Source organism: Prunus mume, linkage group LG3, assembly GCF_029339155.1.
Source record: "Prunus mume cultivar Tortuosa linkage group LG3, ASM2933915v1, whole genome shotgun sequence".
Taxonomy (NCBI): Eukaryota; Viridiplantae; Streptophyta; class Magnoliopsida; order Rosales; family Rosaceae; genus Prunus; species Prunus mume.
This window is the reverse complement of record NC_142700.1, coordinates 10,317,398-10,337,726: the sequence shown is the minus strand read 5'-3', so window position 1 is coordinate 10,337,726 and position 20,329 is coordinate 10,317,398. Positions and strand designations below refer to the sequence as shown.

The 20,329-nt window shown below is 37.2% G+C and overlaps 2 pseudogenes across 2 annotated transcripts; both read left to right on the top strand.

The window, feature by feature from the left end:
• Positions 1-1,094: 1,094 nt before the first annotated feature.
• Positions 1,095-2,726, top strand: LOC107880746 (cocaine synthase pseudogene; annotated as a pseudogene). Its single transcript, XR_016125249.1, has one exon. The product of XR_016125249.1 is annotated as a cocaine synthase pseudogene (transcript).
• Positions 2,727-13,845: 11,119 nt separating this feature from the next.
• Positions 13,846-16,522, top strand: LOC103325686 (BAHD acyltransferase At5g47980 pseudogene; annotated as a pseudogene). Its single transcript, XR_016125248.1, has one exon. The product of XR_016125248.1 is annotated as a BAHD acyltransferase At5g47980 pseudogene (transcript).
• The last annotated feature ends 3,807 nt before the right edge of the window (positions 16,523-20,329 follow it).

Sequence of the window (20,329 nt, the reverse complement as noted above, 5' to 3'; positions counted from 1 at the left end):
ATGGGACGCCTCTTGAAGGAGGCAAAATTGCTGATTCTGAGCCTGTGGGTTTATTTTCTAGTGCTCATATTATTCCAGAGGCTCAAGCTCAGGCTCATCATGATGTTCATGATGAAGATTCTAATCAGAACCAGTCCCAGATAAAACAAGATGATCTTACTAGAAGAGAAGGTGGTCCAGAATCTGCTGCTAGTAGTACTAAATAGAAGGCTTTCCACTTTCTCTGTGCATTTTTCTTTTCTCTTTTATATATTCCGAAATTCCTTCTGCTGCTGCAGATTTTCTCTTTGTTATGTGCTCGTTGTTGTATGCTTTGAGTCGTAAGTTTTCTCCTTTCTTCTTTCCTTTCCTTGTGTGTATTTGAGAGAGAGAGAGAGAGAAAGAAAGAGGCGACAATTGGGAAGAAATATTGGACAAGAACTCAAAATGATTCTACTTCTATAGACACAAAAGAAAGAGGGAAAAAGAAAAAAAAATAAATAGAAAAAGTCTTAGCGGTTGAGTCATGCGACCTCTTGACTTGAAATACAATGAGAAAATGACAAGAAAATATTACTTAACACCTATTATTTATAGTTAATAGTAAAAGGGGGAAAATGGAGATATGTTCAGGCAAGTTCATGCCAGAAAATTTACTTGGTAGTTCTATAATGTAACCTTTCTTATCAAGTTCATGACAGTCTTGAGATACAGATATTTAGCTGTGAGGAACATATGTGTTATAGAAACAATGGAACATGTGTTATAAGGAACGTGTGTTGTAGAAATCTATCAGGTTATGTCCTGAGAGAATCTGTCCGCAAGCATTTAAATCCTACCGAACACATTAATAAACCAATAAACAATCCCATCTAGCAACTTTGTACTATGAGAGCCTTTAAATCCTAGACAAAAGAATCTGTCAGCTTTTTTTGGGTGGTCGGAAGAATCTCTGAGCTATAGCCACCAATCAAAACTACAAGTCTCGTCTTCGTAAAATCCCACCTAACTAAACTAATCATTCACAGAAGAAGTTGTTTTCCATATGCAGTAGGCCACAGACTTGGAGTTGGTGTGTGTCTATATATATATATATATATATATATATATATATTAATTAAAAGTGGTGACTCTGCGTCTTTAAATAGAGGTCTTTGCAATGAAACTCTCAAGTGTGAAACAAAAGATGGCTTCAGAAATCAAAGTTGAAGTCATTCGCAAAGAAACAATTAAGCCATCTTCTCCAACTCCTCACCACCTTAGAACTTCCAGTCTCTCTGTTTTTGATCAGTTACAACCTGAAGCGTATATCCCATTACTTCTCTTCTACCCCAACAATATTAGTGATGATGTGGTCAACAACATTGATCACAATTCCTTGTTTGCTGAAAGATCTAAGCTTCTCAAAACATCATTATCTGAAGCTCTCACCCAATTCTACCCCTTTGCGGGGGAGTACGAATATAATGTTTCAATCAGCTGCAATGACCATGGGGCTAGATTTATTGAATCCCGAGTCAACTGTCCCATACGGAAGGTTTTGGACAAACCCGATTTCGGGATCCTGGAACAGTTGATTCCAATTGCAATAAAATCCGAACACGTTGAAGCAGGGCATCTTCTACTAGTCCAGGTCAACTTGTTTGAATGCGGTGGATTGACAATTGGGGTCAGCATTTCACATAAGGTCGCCGATGCCTCTATGCTCAGCACATTCATCAAAAGCTGGGCTACAATTGCCCTTGGCTCAGCCAATACTGCTAGTGATCAAGTTCTGCTTCCTGCTGAATTTGGTGTTGCAGCTACTCTATTCCCACCACAAGATGTCTTCAATTCACCCCAACCGACCATGGAGTTGATTAAAGACAACTGTATAACCAAGAGGTTTGTGTTTGATGCCTCAAAAATTGCTGCTCTCAAGTCCAAAGCTGCCAGTGCCGCAGTGCCAAATCCTACGCGTGTTGAAGTAGTGTCTGCGCTCATTTGGAAATGCGCGTTGCAAGCATCAAGATCAAACTTGGGTTTTACAAAGCCATCCACGTGGAATCAAGCGGTGAACATGAGGAAAATATCAGGGCTTGCCATGGCAGAAAACATATTGGGGAACTTTGTTTCATTCTTTACAGCAATGTCTACGGAAAGTGAAGTGGAACTTGAAAGCTTGGTTCATAAGTTGAGGAAGGGCATTGAGGAATATAAACAAAAGTATGCTAATGGATTTAGTGGAGAGGATGCATTTCAAGCCATTGAAGGGCTTAAGAATCTTATAATGAACGATAACACTGAGACCTATCATTGCACTAGTTGGTGCAGGTTTTCTTTCTACGAAACCGATTTTGGTTGGGGAAAGCCATCATGGGTGACTTTCTCTAGGAGTGAATTCAAGAATACAACTTTGTTGATGGACACGAGTGATGGCGTTGGCATAGAAGCGTTGTTGAGTTTGGAAGAAGAACAGATGGCCATAATTGAACGCAGTGAGGACCTGCTTGCGTATGCTTCTCTGAATCCGAGTGTCGTTTAATTAATTAGTACCCCTCTTATGCTTCTTAGAGGGATATGCTGTTGTGGATCTTCGATGATATCTCTCATAATTGTTAGATGTTTGTACCGTATTTGTGCTTCATTGCATTTTCCTTTATTGGTTTTGTTGTTTATCATACGTTGTTTTCAATTCAATAATCCTTATGTTGTTTGTACCGAGTCAGTTAAAGAATATTGCAATGTGAATTTTATTTTTATTTTTTTATCTTTTTTCAATAATCCTTAAAACCCAAAAAAAAAAAAAAAAAAAGACCTACAAAACTAAAAAATAAGCTTAGGGTCCTGGTTTGTAGCCTGGCGTTGGTTATATTCTCTTCCTAACGTCTCCACCCTCCCTTCCTCCATCAAATCTACCCATCCCCCATCCTCCATGTCGTTGTTGAGACCTGGAGTTTCCTTAAGAAAATTGAAATTGGGTTGAACAATTAAGATGTTTACTTGTCTACTCTTCTCTTTTCTCCAAAAGCAAAGAAGTTGAAGATTGAGACCAGCTCTTAGTTTTGTTTCTTGAATTTACAATTCTTTGTAAAATTTGATTAGTAATTAGTTGGATCCATCATTTGTCAACTCAATATGATTATTCTTTAATTAACTATATCGTCTTCAACTTAGTACCCGTTTGGCATACCTTATTTGGGGTGGTAAAATTGATTTTTAAAAAATATTGGGAAGCCTTGCCCGTTTGGTAAACTATAAGAAAATCATTTATTATTAAAAATTGCTGTAAGAGAAAGTTAAAAGGGAAAACAGCTATTAAGGTACTTTCATTTTCTGATTATACGAGAATCAGTTTCGAAGAGGCGCTGGGATTAATGATTATGCGGGAATCATTTTCTGATTATGCGGGAATCAGTACCAACAACACTTTTAACAAAAAGTTTATCAAACGCCAAACTTCTTTCTCTCACAGCAAATCTGACAGCGATTATTTTCACAACACAACAATTCCAAACTGGCCCTTAGTCTGTTAGCCGGTTTATATATGCTTAGCTTTTTGATGAGTTGCTTGCATGTGTGCAATGTCGCTTTTCCCTTCTACTCCATGTTCTAGTTATGGTGCTCTCTTGTTTTCTTTTCGTCTACAACAATGGAGGATGGGGATGGATAGATTTGATGGAGGAAGAGAGGGTTGGAGACGTTAGGAAGAGTAGAGAACCAACGTGAGGCTACAGACCAACGACGCTCCTAGGGTTACTTTATATTTTTCATTTTTTCAGCTTTGAAGGATTATTGAAAAAGAGAAATAAATAAAAATAGACTTCACATGGCAATATTCATTAAATGACTTGGTATGACCATATCAATTGGGTCGGTCATCAATTGACCTTCAAATCATTCATAATTTTCTCATTGATAAATATCATTAATTCTGATTGATGGCTTTAAATACTTTCTTAATTTTTAGGAAAAAAATAACCATTAAATGATGTGGCATGTCCATATTATATGTCACATCAATTAAATCAATGAAGTGTAATTTAATTAAGACAATTAGAAAACCAAATACTGGAATAAATCATAAAAGAAAAGAAAATATTAAATAATTTTAATTGATATGGTTGTCCACCTTAGCTGCCACATGAAAAGGGGATTCAAACCCCCGCCATTTCACTCCTCCAATGTCTTAACCACCATGTTGCTTATGTTTTTGTGATAATATGCTAAAATATGTATACTTTTATTGTTTTGTTTTGATATGTTTTTGCAAAAATTAGATTTACACATGAGAATATGAGTCTTTGACCTTTCCTTTTTAGGATGAAATCGAGCGGCTCATGGAAAGAATCCAAGACCCAATCTTCAAATGATTTTGCTTATGAATAACGTCAACTAATCTCAGATCCATATGAGTGGCATGTTAACAATTACATGCAAAATTATTTTGGGGATTTATTATTTGATGACTACTCTTCACAATACACTTACTCTACACATAGATATGATGAAGATAGTGAAAAATTTGAATCTCATAGGAACTCTATGTGATACTAAATCATTTATGTATCTTACCATGCAATGTATAAAGTGTAAAATATTATAGTAAATCATTATATATAAATGATTATGGTGTGTTTAATCTTCTTTCATTAATTACATATTTTCTACACTCACAGTGTTTGTCAGCTCGTCGTATAATCAACTTAAATCAATTAAACCCATCATGCAATGCATTTGCTTCCAATTTTATGTGATAAACTAATAAATAATTGACTAAATAAACATCCTCCAAAGTTTCAATAAAAATTTCCAAGTTTTTCTTACAATTTCCATTGTTTTTATTCAATTTTTATCAATATCAATAATATCCCAATATTTCCATCTAAATTTGCGTGTTTTTGGACTGCCGATATTTCCAATATCATCGATATTTTAGATTTTGAGTGTGATACATGTACTAGTGCTCTAAAGTCAAATAATCTTAGATAAATATCTGATATTTATGTTGTTAATTAGCCTATGAATTAGAATTATTGTTGATTGTTTACCTTATGTTTACAAAACATGAGCCCAAATGTGTTTACAAAACATAAACATTCAGCAATATAAACATGACAAGAAAATATTAATTTAGACCTATTATTTATACTTTATAGGTAAAAGGTGGAAAATGGAGATATCTTCAGGCAAGTTCATGCCAGAAAATGAACTTGGTAGTGCTTTTCTTATCAAGTTCGTGACATTCGTGAGATACAGATATTTAGCTAGCTGTCAAAGTAATACCAAAAGTGAGGAACATATGTGTTATAGAAACAATGAACATGTGTTATAATAAGGAACATGTGAATCTGTCGGCAAGCATTTAAATCCCACCTAACACATTAATAAACCAATAAACAATCCCATCTAGCAACTCTTGTACTATGAGAGCCTTTAAATCCTAGACAAAAGAATCTGACAGCTTTTTTTTTTTTTTTTTGGTGTGGTCGGAAGAATCTCTGAGCTAGAGCCACCAATCAAAACTACAAGTCTCGTCTTCATAAAATCCCAGCTAACTAAAGAATCTGTTCCTGCTTGCATATGCTTCTCTGAATCCAAGTGTCGTTTAATTAGTACTCTCTTAGAGCATCTCCGACCGATGTGTCAAAAGTGCCACATAGACATTTAACGGCTAGAAATAATATCTCACATCACTCTAACCGATGTGTCAAAGTGATGTGAAATGAAGGCTGGAGGTTGAGATATTATTTTTGACATCCCAAAAGCAAGATGTCAAATGAATATTTTATTATTTTTGAAGATAGTTGGTTGTTACTTTCATTTATTATTTTCCTTTTTATATATTTTTTTTCTTTATCTTAAATGATTTGACTGTTACAATAATTATTTATTTGACATATCGGGTGGAGTGTAAAACTGTGTAAATGTCAAATTGCCACATCATATCAAATTTAAATTTGATGTTTGGTATTTGACATCTCCCTTGGAGATGCTCTTATGTTTCTTAGAGGGATATGCTGTTGTGGATTTTGATGATATCTCTCATAATCGTTTAGATGTTTTTACCATATTTGTGCTTCACTGCATTTTCCCCTCATTGGTTTTGTTGTTTATCATATGTTGTTTTCAATTCAATAATTCAATTTACACGCATAATAATGACTACATTAGCTGGCCACTTTCTGTGACAGTTGACGTGGTCATGCAGAGTCAATTAAAGAATATTGCCATGTGAATTCTATTTTTATTTATTTATCTTTTTTCAATAATTCTTAAAACCCAAAAATAAATAATAAATAATAAAAAACTAACAAATAAGCTTAGGGTCCTAGTTTGTATCCTGACGTTGGTTCTATTCTCTTCCTAACGTCTCCACCCTCCCTTCCTCCATCAAATCTACCCATCTCCCATCCTCCATGTCGTTGTTGAGACTTGGAGTTTCCTTAAGAAAACTGAAATTGGGTTGAACAATTCAGATGTTTACTTGTCTACTCTTCTCCAAAAGCAAAGAAGTTGAAGATTGAGACCGGCTCTTAGTTTTGTTTCTTGAATTTACAATTCTTTGTAAATTTGATAAGCGTAATTAGTGGGATCCATCATTTGTCAACTCAATATGATTATTCTTGAATTAACTATAGAAATTTTCTATTTAAATACCACATTTCTCTTAGTTCACCCCATGTTCTAAGTTCACCCCAACTTTTAATTTAAATTTTCACAATTTCTAAGAAAACCCCACTATCTTCCCAAACTACCCTTAAATGCACCCCAAACTGAAAAAATAAGAACTAAAAGAGATTTTCTATTTAAACTCCACAATTTTCTTTGTTCCCCGAAAAAAAAAACACAAACAAATGAAACCACAAATCCGAAATTTAATATTTTCTAGAGAAAGAGAACAGCTTTATCTCTCTCCAAAAACTGTAATTGAAATTCTAACACTTGGGTCTTTTTGAGTTGAGAACGTGAGAGAGAGAGAGAGAGTGAGTTTGTAAACAGGAAGTTGGAATGAGGTTTCTAAAACTTAATATGAAGAGTGGTGGGGTGTGTAGGGTGTGTATATAGATGTACTAGAGTTAGTTATTAAGTTGGATGACCTTTTTTGTCTTTGTAGACAATAATAAAACTTACATTTAATGATTTAAGTATTTGGGTGAACAAAGAGAAGTGCGGGGTTTAAATAGAAAAACACTTAACTATATCGTCTTCAACTTAGTGCCCGTTTGGCATGGCTTATTTGGGGTAATAAAAGTGATTTTTAAAAAATATTGGGAAGCCCAACCCGTTTGGTAAACTATGAGAAAATCACTTATTGTTAAAAATTACTGTGAGAGAAAGCTATAAGGAAAAGCAGCGATTAAGGTGCTTTCATTTTCTGATTATACGAGAATCAGTTTCGAAGAGGTGCTGAGTTTCTTTTCAGGATGGGGATGGATAGATTTGATGGAGGAAGAGAGGGCTGGAGACGTTAGAAAGAGTAGAGAACCAAGTGAGACTACAGACCAATGAGGCTGCTAGGGTTACTTTATATTTTTCATTTTTTTAGGTTTGAAGGATTATTGAAAAAAAAAGAAATAAATAAAAATAGACTTCACATGGCAATATTCATTAATTGACATGGTATGACCATATCAATTTGGTCGATCATCAATTGACCTTCAAATCAGTCATAACTTTCTCATTGATAAATATCATTAATTTTGATTGATTGCCTCAATTATTTTCTTAATTTTTAGGGAAATAATAGGCAGCAACAATTTTTTAGAGGGCCTTTTTTTTAGGGAGTTTCACTAAAACACCTAAAATGGAGGTTGAAATTATAAAAAAACCCAACACCCAAAACACTTTATAAACACACCCAAAACTCATCATTACACACACTCAAAATCCATTTATAAACACCCCCAAAAAGTTGACTTTGAGGTTGATTTTGGGTGTGTTTCTATGTTTAAATAGTGCTTGGGTTTTTTTATAAATACATGTATAGGATTGGGTTTATTTATAAATTTGTATTTTTTTTAATCAAATTTTTTAGAGGGTCAAATACATTAAAAAAAAAGTATATAAATTAATAAGTAATTAAAAAAACTTAAGAGTTAATGTCCAGCAAATATTCTCAACAAAGAAAGATATAATAAAAATACAAAATAAAAAACCAAAAGAAAGCCTATTGGTACCCATTTGAGCTTGTGACAAGAGATTAGTAGTAGAATATAATCTAGTTTTCAATTAAAGAACAAGTTTATGTTGTGGTTCCCATAATGAAACAAATCTTAGAGGGTACCATCTTTTATTCAATGAGAAGTGACTACTATATAATTACATTGAGTAATCAAATCCTCAATTGGATATTCCAATAAGTTAGGTGGTTGTTGTTGTTTTTATTTTATTATTATTATAGAAATTCTAGATGGCAATTATAATTCAACCAAAAAAGTCACTAGCCAAAGGGCCAATACAAACTAGCCACAAAAGGGCCATTACAATAACAAAGAGGTCTATCATCAAAATTAAGACAATCTGGTTCGCCTCCAACTAAGATTGCAAACTCAGAATAAAAAGAAGAAGATAAAGCTTGAAAAAATCGAGCCATGACAATACAAATAAAACTCTCACAAGGAGAGGTGAAAAGCTCTAACAAAAGGAGATGTGAAAAGTACATAGAGAACCCAAGGAGTATATGTGACTTATTTTGAACATAAAGAAACAGCAAAAAAGATAGTGGTGGAGATTCGATGCGAAAGCAGGTGGAGATTCAACGCTGAGACACATCCGCCTGTAATGATTGGAGGAAAATCATAACAAAACGAAGACAAATAGGGAAAAATTTTGTCTTTGAAAATGAGGGAAGAAGAGAGGGAGGAAGAGAATAGGAGAGAGGGGAAGAAAAATAGTGGCTTTCTTCCCCCCTCAAAGTGAAAACGGCTCTAGGAGGAGTAATAAGTTAGGTTGTTCAGAGGATGTCATATAAAATAAAATTTGATGTTCTCTTTGTCCACATATTAATTTATTTAAGGAATGTCATGATCCATATTCACAGTTTCACAACATAAAACACGTGTCTAAATTTATTTGTAAGACAAAAATAAATAAATATACTATTGATATATATACACACATATATATAGTGACTATAAATATTGTTAAACTAGCATGTACATGTATAACTAAAACAATGGCGGAAAAGTATAAATTGGGTACAAAATAGTCTTTTCGAATGACCACTAGATGCCCTCGCAAATAGACATCCTTTTGCGAGAGCTACTGATTGCCCTCGGCAATAAATAATCATTTCTGACGACCTCTAATTCCTGTCAAAACTCCTTCAGAAATGGTTGTGGTTTCCAACAATCCCTCGCAAATAGACATCCTTTTGCGAGAGCTATTGATTGCCCTCGGCAATAAATAATCATTTCCGACGACCTCTAATTCCTGTCAAAACTCCTTTGGAAATGGTTGTGGTTTCCAACAATGTGAGGGTTGCATATATATTTTGAAATTCTTTCTGATGCTGCTGGTTTTCTCTTTGTTATGTGCTTGTTGTTGTATGCTTTGAGTTGTGAGTTTTCTTCTTTCCTTTTTCCTCCTTGTGTGTATTTGAGAGATAGAGAAAGAAAGAGGTGACAATTGGTATGAAAAGAAAAAAAAAAAGTCTTAGCGGTTGAGTCATGTGACCACTTGACTTGAAACACAATGACAAATGATAAAATCTTAATAATTCTTGGAATTTTTTTTTTCTTCACAAAGCGGTATAAAATCCCAAAGAGAGAGAGGTTCTCTAACCTTAGAAGGTAATATAAGAACTTGTGTGTATATAATATAATGGATTGAGGGATGGGGCAAATTGGTCCTTGTTGATCTAGCTGTGAAGTTGAGCCTTTTTTTTTTTTTTCTGGACGAAGTGAAGTTGAGCCTTTAATTAACTTTTCATAAAACAGAAAAGCCACACCATACAATAACTTATGTTACCACCAAAACAGACCACCATGCAATAATTGAATAACATATGTTGCCAGAAGTTATGCACATTAGATTATTTTAGACGAACAATTACAAACTTCAAGTGGGATTTGTTAGAAAACTTTAATATGCGTGTTCAAGATCTTTCACGCAATTACAATTTGAAATACGTAAAAATATACATGGTGCCATTTTTCTTGAGTACATAACCTCTGAATTTATTCAACCACAACAGCAATATCCTAGCAAGAACAGGAACGACTCAAGACTTCTGCTCTCTCTCAGAATCTGTTTCAATTCTCTCTTTTGATGAGAATAGGGTTAGATAACGTGTTTGATGAGAGTAGGGCCTTAAGCTTATATAGGGTTAGGTCAAGTTGTCTCTACTCATCACCAAGGGCCGACTTAACTAATCTTCCAAGCCCACCAAACAACGGTTCACACAATAAGGAAATAAATAGGACCCCTTAATAGGCTTCAAAACCTTTCCTTATTCCACAAGGTTTTGGGCCTCAAGGTATAACTTAATTTAAACTCTTATCAAAACCTAATATAACTTGTTGTCACTTAAAAAAAAAATTACTTTTGTTGTGCTTTAAAAATAATTAGCTGTAAAGTAAAGCAACTCCATGTTTTGTACACAATATTTTTAAAGTGTTGTTAGTACAAAAAGTAAAGTCAAAACCATTTGGTAAATTTTAATATAAAATTGTTGTAATTGTGAATAATGACTAAAATAGACATGATGTTGAAAATGTTATTTACTAATCATGTGGTGGTAGTAGTGGTGGTTGAGGTGGAGATGGAGGTGGAGGTGGTGGTGGAGGAGGTGATGGTTGTGGTGGTGGTGGCGGAAGATGAGGAGGAGGAGGATGTGGTGGGGGTGGTGGTGGTGGTGGTGGTTGTGGAGGTGGTGAATGTGGTGGTGCAAGTGATGGAGTTGGATGTGGAAGTGGAGGTGGTGTCATTTTTTAAAATGAATGATGCTATTTTGGAATTAAAAAATTCATTAAAGGTATATATGTATTTATAATATAGTATATATAAGTATGACCACTACCAAGTTTGTACTTGGGAAACAATCCAACCGGGGGATTATTTGACTAGTCCACATGGAAGAATCCTCAATTGAGCATGTGGCTAGTGAACGAGCCGTCCAACCGGGGGACTTACTCTACCAGCACGCACAACAGAATCCTCAATACTCATACGCCTATAACAAGCCCTACACGCACAGACTACCCCACTAAGGGTCTATGAAACACCCTGTCAAGGATGCCCGGGTTCTGATCACATCCAAACATCACCACATTTCCAAATATCCAATTCCAATATTCCAAATCGAGGAGGTACATAGGGTAGTGCTTATAGCACTCATAACTGACATAAACCACATCTCAAACCACATTTCAACTCTTCCCAACAACCCCATGTATTCAACACATAACCACGTATAAATAGTCATTCTAAAAAATAATACATATCCATTCAAGATATTCAAAATCCGCAGATATACGAAAATAATTCCAACACTTATATAATAATATAATAATCATCACTTAATTAAATGATAACTTAATAATCAAGAAACCATTATGCATATTTTTCCCATTCTTGAAAATAATGATTATAGTTTGAAACAAAGTACACTCATAAGTAGTCCCATGCTACTTGACCCTGAGAGGGTCTGCCTGCTGCGTTCGAGTAGCTGGAGTACCTATTTCAAGATACGAGAGCGAGATTAACGTAAAGTACTTCAAACGCGAACTTCAAATAAAATTCTAGTTGCTCGGAATTCAAGTGTGTAAGTCAAATGAGACGTACCTAAGCTCCAACTACGTGTTTTGAATGGAGAAATAATCTCGAAAGACTCTCGGTCAACGGAGTGGTCAAACTTTCCAAATCTGGTCAACTGGGTCCACGGGGCCCACGACCTCCTATTTCGAATCTGAAAGTTCCAATGAGTTCAACAAGGTTCATTATGCAAGTACTGAAAGTTTGGTTCGAATCGAACGGTCGGATCGCTCGCGATCGCACTATTGAACGATTATCATTTAACACAAACTTTAAGTCATTGAATCGGAGCATCCGGGACATCGATTCACAATCCGCGAATTCCGACATGATCCCAAAGGTGCCTAGATCAACATATATGAAATTGGAGTCGATCCAACGGTCCGAACATATCAAAACAGTCAAACGATAACCAAATTTATATCCAAGCATACCGTCGCGTTCGGGACAACATGGGGATCATTTTAGGACCAAGAGGGACACCCAAGCGTTGCTTTGCCACATGCCACTGCAGCGCATGGGTGCCAAAGTAATTCCAACGATTGGAAAATCTCCAAACCGCCTGTCAAGACCTATACCTACATGATCAAGACAATGAGTGGAACAACTTTTGTTCTTGGACCATAGCGAAAAAGTGACAGGAAATTTCCGGAACCAGGAGCTGAAACCAGCCAAAACTTTAAGTGATAAATTGAAATCCAAAACGTAGAAATCGATCCTAAACAACCCAACCATGAGCTAGAACACATTGAGAGGATGAAAAAGCATGCTTAGATCGAAGAAATTGGTGGCCAGAATCGCCAAAACGAGTGTTAGAAGTTATGGGTAAAGCCGGTCGTTTTTCGTACTTTATGGCGACTATGGTGGCTACCAGCATCGAGGAGTGGGTGGGATGGAGAGAGGAGGTGGTGTCGGTTCATTTGGTACCGGCCTTGTGGCGGTGGTTGTCGATAAGCAGCTGCAGGAGGGCCAAAATCGATTAGCGCTGTTATGGGGATGGGCTATTTCGCGGGTGAGAGAGAGAGAGAGAGAGAGAGAGAGAGAGAGAAATCAGATATTTAAAACCCAACTTTGAATTATTTATGATTTTGCCACTATTCTTCTTTTGATCATAACTTCTTCATTACAACTCCAATTTGAGCCCACTACGTGTCTACGGACTCATCTCACACGATCTACGTCATAGTATCGTTCATTTCCCCAAATCCTTCTGGATTTAAAAGTGACCAAAATATCCCTACCCCCGAGGGTAAAATTGAAATTTCATAATTTATTAACTTAATTAAATTAAACAAATTCTTAAATTTGGGTCGGGATGTTACAAAATTACTAGTGATGAATTCATTGTCCTAGTGCTTTCATCAATTTCAACTTCTCATCTTTGTGTGCTTTTTTTTTTTCTACTTGTTTTGTCTTATTAGTTGTTTTAGTTTATTAAATCATTTATTCAAAAACCTCCTTTGTGTTTATGTGAGTACACTCCGTGTTTAATTTCTCGTTTATATTAATTAGAATAGTTAAAGTGTTTTGTGAAGTAAATTAGGTTTTAATTAATTGAAAGTTAAAACTCAACCCTCAAGGGAATGATCTTGTGCTTCCCATGCTAAATTACGATTGACCTTATGCACTGCAAGTATAATATGTGTTTAGATTAACCTTGTCGGATACTGTGGCATTTGCACGTTAGTTGGTTTAACTGTCTTGCTATACTCTCTGAATGCATGTTTGTGTCACCTATATTTTTCAGGAAGTTGCTGATTGTCTTGCTAATTTTGGTGTGGACCATTCTAGGACTTTTTATTGGGTCTTCTGTCCTCTTGCGACTTTTGCTTTTTTTCATAACCTTCGAACATGTGCTGAGAGAATGGAACATGTGTTATAGAAACAATGGAACATGTACTGAGAGAATCTGTCCGCAAGCATTTAAATCCCACCTAACACATTCATAAACCAGTAAATAACAATTCAATAGCTAGCAACTCCTGTACTATACTATGAGGTATGAGCCACCAGTCAAAATCCCACCTAACTAAACTAATCGCTCACAGAATATATATATATATATATATATATATATATATTAATTAAACCCCTACTAATTTATGTTGTTTTCCAAATGCAGTAGGCCACAGACTTGGAGTCGGTATATAAATAGAGGTCTTTGCAATGAAACTCTCAAGTGTGAAACAAAAGATGGCTTCAGAAATCAAAGTTGAAGTCATTCGCAAAGAAACAATTAAGCCATCCTCTCCAACTCCTCATCACCTTAGAAGTTCCAGTCTCTCTGTTTTTGATCAGTTACAACCTGAAATGTATATCCCATTACTTCTCTTCTACCCCAACAATATTAGTGATGATGTGGTCAACAACATTGATCACAATTCCTTGTTTGCTGAAAGATCCAAGCTTCTCAAAACATCATTATCTGAAGCCCTCAGTCAATTCTACCCCTTTGCGGGGGAGTTCGAATATAATGTTTCAATCAGCTGCAATGACCATGGGGCTGGATTTATTGAATCCCAGGTCAACTGTCCCATATCGAAGATTTTGGAAAACCCCGACTTCGAGATCCTAAAACAATTACTTCCAACTGCAATAAAATCCAAACAATCAGAGGCAGGCCATCTTCTACTAGTCCAGGTCAACTTGTTTGAATGTGGTGGATTGACAATTGGGGTCAACATTTCACATAAGGTCGCCGATGCCTTTACACTCAGCACATTCATCAAAAGCTGGGCTACAATTGCCCTTGGCTCAGCCAGTACTGCTAGTGATCATGTTCTGCTTCCTGCTGAATTTGGTGTTGCAGCAACTCTATTCCCACCACAAGATGTCTTCAATTCACCCCAACCGATCGTGGAGTCGATAAAAAACAACTGTATAACCAAGAGGTTTGTGTTTGATGCCTCAAAAATTGCTGCTCTCAAGTCCAAAGCTGCCAGTGCCTCAGTGCCAAATCCTACGCGTGTTGAAGTAGTGTCTGCGCTCATTTGGAAATGCGCGTTGCAAGCATCGAAATCAAACTTGGGTTTTAGAAAGCCATCCGCGTGGAATCAACTGGTGAACATGAGGAAAATATCAGGGCTTGCCATGACAGAAAACATATTGGGGAGCCTTGTTTCGTTGTTTACAGTAATGACTGTGGAAAGTGATGAAGTGAAACTTGAGAGCTTGGTTCATAAGTTGAGGAAGGGCATTGAGAAATATAAAGAAAAGTATGCTAAGGGATTTAGTGGTGAGGATTTAATTCAAACCATGGAAGGGCTTAAGAATCTCATAATGAAGGATAGCATTGAGACCTATGGTTGCACCAGTTGGTGCAGGTTTTCGTTCTACGAAGCCGATTTTGGTTGGGGAAAGCCATCGTGGATGAGTCTCTGTCACATTGAATCCATGAATACAACTTTATTGATGGACATGAGTGATGGCGTTGGCATAGAAGCGTTGTTGTGTTTGGAAGAAGAACACATGGCCATAATTGAACGCAATGAGGACCTGCTTGCATATGCTTCTCTGAATCCGAGTGTCGTTTAATTAGCACCCTCTTATGCTTCTTAGAGAGATATCCTGTTGTGGATCTTTGATATATCTCTCATAATTGTGCTTCATTGCATTTTCCCCTTATTGTTTCGTTGTTTATCATATGTTGTTTTCAATTCAATAATGCTATTTAGACTCCACCCCTTTTCCTGAACCCTAGTCCTCTCTTCTAGCGCCGCCAGGAGAAGTGGTCATCGACCCTTCTCCCCTCCCCCTCCCCCTTTTGCCTCCTCGCTCCTCCTTTCCTCCTATCTTCCCTTCCCCCCTTTTCTCCTCCATCTTTTTGGTTCTTTATTCTTGTTTTTTTTTTTTCGGTTTTTTTCTCCATCTTCTCCCCCTTCCTTTTTCCCTGGTTCCCTCTCTTCTTCGTCCCCCTTCCTCACCTCCCTTCTCTGTTCTCTTTTCCAAATTTCTACCTTCACTTTTCCTGTTTTTTTTACTTTTGCTTTCTGTTCTTTTCTCCCTTCTCCCATCTCCTTCCTTTTAATTTCTTTTTTGATTTTCTCCTTTACCCCTTTTTTTCTCCCCTACTTGCTCCTCCCTCTTCCATTCCCTCCCCCAAAAAAAAAAAAATTTCCTCCACAGGTGCTGCTCTGTTTTTGCAGAGCTAGTTCCTCTTTTTTTAAGTTTAATTTGTTTTGTCTTTTAGGCCGTGTAGGCTTCGGTTTTACTTTCTGTTGTTATTTACAGGTATCTGCAATGCATTTTCTCTCATCATTGTTGGAGGCTGCGTCACATCGGTTGGTCTTAACCACTATCATCGGCTCCTTGACTCCACGGATGTTTCTTCTGTTGTTTATCCTCGATGGAACTGTTGGAGTTTGGGATGTCCTTAAAGTGCAAATCGCACTAATTGCCTGGATTATGGTAGTGCTACTCCTACTTGGTGTAGCTTTGGTGGCTTGCCTACCACCATTTTCTGTTGATCACTGGTATTTCCTTGGTGGGTGTCGGCTAGCTACGGTGGCGCGGCTTGTTAATGTTGGATTGTGCGGCATTTGTCCGTTAATGGTGTTAGGGTTTCCTAATGTTGTGCCGAGCTTTGTGGGCTTTTGCATTTTGTGGGTTTTATACCTTTATGTGGGCCCTTCGCCTCTATGTGGGCTTTATGCCTTTATATATGCCTTATGCATTTTGTTAGTTTTATTTATAGTGGGCTATGTCTGTATGCATTGCATTTTGTGTGAACTCAATTATTTGAGTTCATTTTGATGTAATATGGCGTTTGACCTTCTATTAAATGAAACAAGATTTCGTCCAAAAAAAATAATAATAATGCTATTTAGACACATAAGATTGACCACATTTGTAACAACCCGGTCCTTAATTAATATTTAATTATTAATTTATTCCAATAAAAGACCAATATACTCCTAGAATATTTTAATGGTTTAAAAGTTGACTTTTTGACCAGAAAGGAATTTGGAATTTCAGTTATACCTTTGCGTAGAGCGCAGCGAGATGAGTCCGTAGACACGTAGTAGGCTCAAATCTGAGTTGTATTGAGGAGATACGATCAAAATATGTTCAGGGCAAAATGGTAATTTGTCATGTCGGATGTTTTAAAACGATCTCTCTCTCTCCCTGCGACCCCCTCGATTCTCTCCTCCAAGCCGTGGCTTCTTCAAGCCACTAGCACCGCCACACACCACGGCCGCCACGGGAGTCGAGCTAGACCGCCATCACCCTAGCCATCGGTTCCGCCGCATCGACCGGCGGCGGCTCGGCCGCGAAACGGCCAGAAACGGCCGGTTTTGACAGAACGAGCTCTCTTTCTCCGTCGTCCGGCCGCCAAATCGGACGAGTGAGGTATGGATTTCTAGCTATTTTTCATGCTCTAGCTGATGGTTGGGTAGGATTTGAGGAATTTCTAGCGTAGATAACTCGATCTTGGATCCAAAGTTTAGCAGATTTCGGGTTGCGATTCCAGCCACTTCCGGCCAGTTTTTGGGGTAGGTCCAATAACAAAAGTGGCTCCAAATAGGGTGTTACACCTAGGGTAGGAACCTTGAGCCGTGATTCTGAGTTTTTCCGGCGAAACGTTATCGCTTTAGGCAACACTGCCGTGCGTGTGGCGGCGCGTAGGAAGTAAGGTGGGGCCAGAGTTAGTCCTAGAATAATCTCCTAGTCCTCACGAGCGCATAGGTTTTCACAGATCTTAATTCGGACAACGTTTGAACCCGACGGATCTCGCCTAGTGTGTGATTTCGGGTTGTGAGTTTGAGCCTTTGGATCATAGTCATGTTCGGTATGTTGATCTAAGTAATTCCAGGATCGTATAGTATTTGTGGATCGGAAACGGAGTCGATTACTCAGAAATGCCAGCCCTAGAGCTAGGTTTATAATAAACAAACCGATTGCGGATCGAGGCAGGATGAAAGAACTACGTGTGGCAGTCCTCAGAGTGCGTAGGCGACCTACGATGTCAGTGCAGCCACGAGTTAGGGCCTTAGAGTTTGTGTTCTTGTTTTTGAGGCACGTTGGTCACTTATCACCCACCTACAGGTGTCGGTTTAACGAGGTTCGACTCGGATTTCAAAGTGGAATTTGGGTCGAGTCATTTCAACATTAGTGGCACACCTTACGTAGTAGGCGTGATCATGCCGTGTCAATTATAGTGTCAGCTCAATATGATTATTCTTGAATTAACTAGATCGTCTCCAACTTAGTCTGTTCGCTGGTTTATATGTGCTTTAGCTTTTTGACGAGTTCCTTGGATGCGTGCAATGTCGCCTTTCTCTTCTACTCCATGTTCTAGTTATGGTGCTTTGTTGTTTTCTTTTTGTCTCCAATAATGGATGATGGGGATGGATAGATTTGATGGAGGAAGAGAGAGCTGGAGACGTTAGTAAAAGCAGAGAACCAACGTGAGGCTACAGACCAACAACACTGCTAGGGTTACTTTTTATTTTTCATATTTTTGGGTTTGAAGGATTATTGAAAAAGAGAATAAATAAAAATTAGAATCTACATGGAAATATTCATTAATTGACATGACATGACCATGTCAATTTGGTTGGTTATCAATTGGCCTTTAAATTGATCAACATGCCAAGCAGCAAGTCACTAGTGCGATCTATTGCTGGTTCACATCGTGCGCACTGGAGCTCTCTGCACAAAACCGATCGATCTCCCATGACCTAGTGATTGAACGCTTTCTTGCTGAGAACACTCCTTCCTTTCTCCCTTCGCATCCTTAAGGTGAGCCAAACTTCAACACCATTATAGCCTGCATAGTCTCGATATGGCATAAATAAAGTATCAATATTTTGTTGATATATCTGTTGGCAAGCATTTAAATCCCACCTAACACATTAATAAACCAATAAACAATCCCATCTAGCAACTCTTTTACTATGAGAGCCTTAAAATCCTAGGCAAAAGAATATGTCAGCCTTTAAATTCTAATTTAGCCCTCACGCTTGCTTGCTGTAATCTTAGTTATTATATTAAAGTGAACGCCAATTGCAATACGCATAATTGAGCATTCATAGAGTCTTGAATGTGAAATTTCTTATGTCGGTAAGGCCGTTAATTTCTAACAATTATGATGTCAGATCTGGGATGCCTACAACGTGAAGGCTCAGACTTTTAAAACTGCCATAGAAGCTGCTTGCTTACTTCTCAGAATTGATGACATTGTAAGTGGGATCAAGAAGAAGCAGCCTCCTGGTGCCAAAGCTCCTTCCAAGCCTTAAGTTGAGACAGAAGGCGATGCGGACAATGAGCAAATAATTTTCGAGTGAGTATCGAGAGCACGTGGGTCTCTCGGTGTGAATGAGGTTTTGCTTTAAAGAAAGAAAAAAAAAAAGAGCATTATAAGTTTGATGAGGATGTTTATAATGTCACTTTAACTTGGTAGTGTGTGTTTTTGTCTCTCTTCTTTCTTTCTCAATCCAGCCAGGAGGGTTTGGGAAAGAAGAGATGTCTTCTTAATGGAGAATGCTATGTTAGTCATATTTGTCATTTATCTGGGAGCAAAATATTTTCGCCTCCAATCACAGTACGTCACGTGGAAATAAAATTATTCCTTAAATTAATTAATTGAACCAATTTATTTGTTTAATTAATTAATATGGATAATATCTTAATTATAAGATATTATCTTTATTTAATGAGATAATATCATTAATTCAGATATTATCCTAATAAGAAGATATAATCAAGACCGACTCAATCTCTACGAATTTAGGTAAAGAATAAACTCCTCCTACTAAGAGTTTATTCTCTACGAAACCATAACCCCGAGGCTCCTATAAATAGATGACTTCATTCATCATTCAAGGTGCTTCAAAAAACCTACATCTAAACCTACTTCTAAAACCCGAGAAAAATACTCGAAGCTCTCTCCCTCTCCACTCTCTATATTTTCTCCACATTGCTCCCGCCATCACACACGGCTACAACCACCCAGTTCACACCATACATACAACTTCGTACCCTTTTGTTAGCTATTGTTTTCCTACAAACACTCGAACTAACTTAGGCATCAGAGGGCCTTTGGCCAACACCCTCGGGGTGTGGTCTATTTACTCCGGTCTTTTTTACAGGAATCAAGGAAGAGAGAGAAGGAAGATCAAAGGTTGAAGAATCACAAAGCGAATATTCTCCCCAAGATTATTTGCACAAACAATCTATGTATTGAACACAATTTTTTGTTTCCTTATTTGGTTGGCACAAATTGTGAGTCCGCTCAATTCCTCGGAACCGGAAACAAATCCTGTGGAAATTCGACATCACCCGATGTTGGGCCGCGTCTGAAACTATAACCTCCTTTTCAAAAGGAATAAGGGCGCGAGACTTTCTGCAGAAATTTCATTGAGTCTCCCTATAATTTGAACATTTCCCAAAATTTCAACTTGCACAAAACACATTTGATATCCCAACCGGCGGTATACTGCTGTAGTTTCATGCAATTCATAATAATCGGCCTCCGGCCTTCAAACAATCCGAAACGAAACCAAACTACCAACAAAGCCCTTAAATCAAATAATGCTTTAAGCAAGGCAATTAATAAACTCAAATAATAATTATGAATACCAAACGCAGCTTACCTCAACTAACTTTCCCAATT